This window comes from Suricata suricatta, chromosome 10, assembly GCF_006229205.1.
Source record: "Suricata suricatta isolate VVHF042 chromosome 10, meerkat_22Aug2017_6uvM2_HiC, whole genome shotgun sequence".
Taxonomy (NCBI): domain Eukaryota; kingdom Metazoa; phylum Chordata; class Mammalia; order Carnivora; family Herpestidae; genus Suricata; species Suricata suricatta.
The window spans coordinates 4262138-4264100 of NC_043709.1; positions in this window are offsets into that span (position 1 = coordinate 4262138).

The following is a 1963-nucleotide window of genomic DNA, read 5'->3' on the forward strand; positions in this document are numbered from 1 at the left end:
AGAACCATGGAGGGATAAAATGAGACCTGAGGGCTAATACTGTCCTCCACATTGACAAGAGTGGAAACTGAGGTTCAGAGACGGGGAATGAGTTGCCCAAGGCCACACTGCTCACTGGCAGCTCCAAATTCCAACCCAGGCCCTCCCGGAAGATAAGGACACCACATCGGTAGCCGGCAGGAAACCGTGGCTGGGTTGAGGGCACACGTGGGTCACTGTGCTATGAAGCAGGAAAAAGCGCTCTCTTCTGGTTTAATTTTAGTAGGTGAGGTTCTTTCATACAAAACAAATCCAGACAGAGCTGTCTCCAAATGGAAAAAGAATGGAACCTTCGAATTTCAGGTCAGAGCCGACTGTGGTCCCCAGATGTACTGGGTGCGGTCGTGTTCCCCCAGGGTTCACGTCTGCCCGAAGCTCACAGCACGGCCCTATTTGGAAATCGTGCCCTTAGAGCCGACATTGGTTCAGACTCGGTCTTGCTGGATCGGGCGGGCCCTGAGCCCGACGCCTGGGGTCCGGAGCAGGCTGACAGAGAAGCCGTGTGCGACGCGGAAGCGAGTGCCCCCCACAGAACTGAAAACGGGAATTCTAACGGACGCAGGTGCACGCCACGTTCCCAGCCGCGCTGGGCACAGGAGCCGAGAGTGGCCCTGGCCACACGTCCATCCCTGGAGGACTGGACCTCACGCAGGCTGCCCAGGGAGGGGAGTACCTACCATTCAGCCACACGAGGAACGCGGTCCTGACATGTGCTACGACAGACAGGCCTGAAGACACTACGCGAAGTTAAAGAAGCCAGACCGCAGAATGCGCGGGTCCACTTATACGGAGGGCCCAGGACGGAAGTCCGCGGACTCAGAAAGCAGACTGGTGCCCACCAGGGGCTGAGGGGCGGACTGACTGCCTCGGGGTGCGGGGTTTCCGTCTGGGGTGATGCAAATGTCCTGACACGTGGATACACTACACCTCGTGATGAATGAGTGAACACGATCGTTAATTCTACGTCATGTTGATTGTACCTCAATTAAAAAAAAAAGAAAGAAGCCGGCTGGCCACAGGGGAATGTGAGGAGGCGGAACAGACGCTGGGCCGCCTTCAGGCAGGCAGCGGGCCCCCGCCGACGTCGGGGTCACTGTCCTGCTCACATGTGGCCGAGCGAGCAACGCGCTCCTGCTGCTGCGCGCCCCGAAGCAGCAGGGAGGGCGCACCGGAAGGCAGAGGCCCGGGCTCCGGGGACCCCGAATCAAGCCGCAGCAGGGCCTCCCCCAGCATCAGGGTGCGACCCGCTGGCGCTGGGCCGCGGAACGGAAATCCATTTCCATGCAGCAGATCGCAGGAGCCGCTCCGGGTGGTCGCAAACCCCGAGGAGGGATGTGCCCTAGGGAGAACGAACGGGGTGGCCCCAGGGCGCGTAACAGGAACAGCCTCTCGTGGACACGCGTGCCCACGTGCCCTCGGGCGTGTTCTCCAGTCACCCCGAGCCTCAGCTTGCCTGTCTGTAAGATAGGGGTGTGGACCCGGGCCCCTTAAAGCGTAGCCCCAAGCAGTGAATGAGGGTTTATCCCACTGGAGCCTCCAAACGACCCGGGAGGGAGGCTGGGTCCCCGCAGGGGTGCGCCGGAATCTGCACAAAGAACCCGGGAAAGATTAAAAGTCACTGCCGGGGCCACCTGGGGTGGGGGAAGGGTAAGGCCCCAGACAAGGTAGGAACACCTCTCAGAGCGGTTCCCACAGGGCCGGGCTTTCCGAGCCGCGTCTGTTCTGTTTGGAGCAAAGGGATCCCGCGGGATGAGGCTGGAGGGAAAACATGGCTTTACCTGCTTCCGCCAGCGCCCCCGGGTCTGGCCGGGACATGGTCTGCGGCTCGTGGCCCGATGCCGCCTCTGGGCGCGGGGTCCCTCCGACACCCTGAGGGAGAAGCACACGGAACCCGGGACATTGAAGACACAGGTGCACGCGAGGC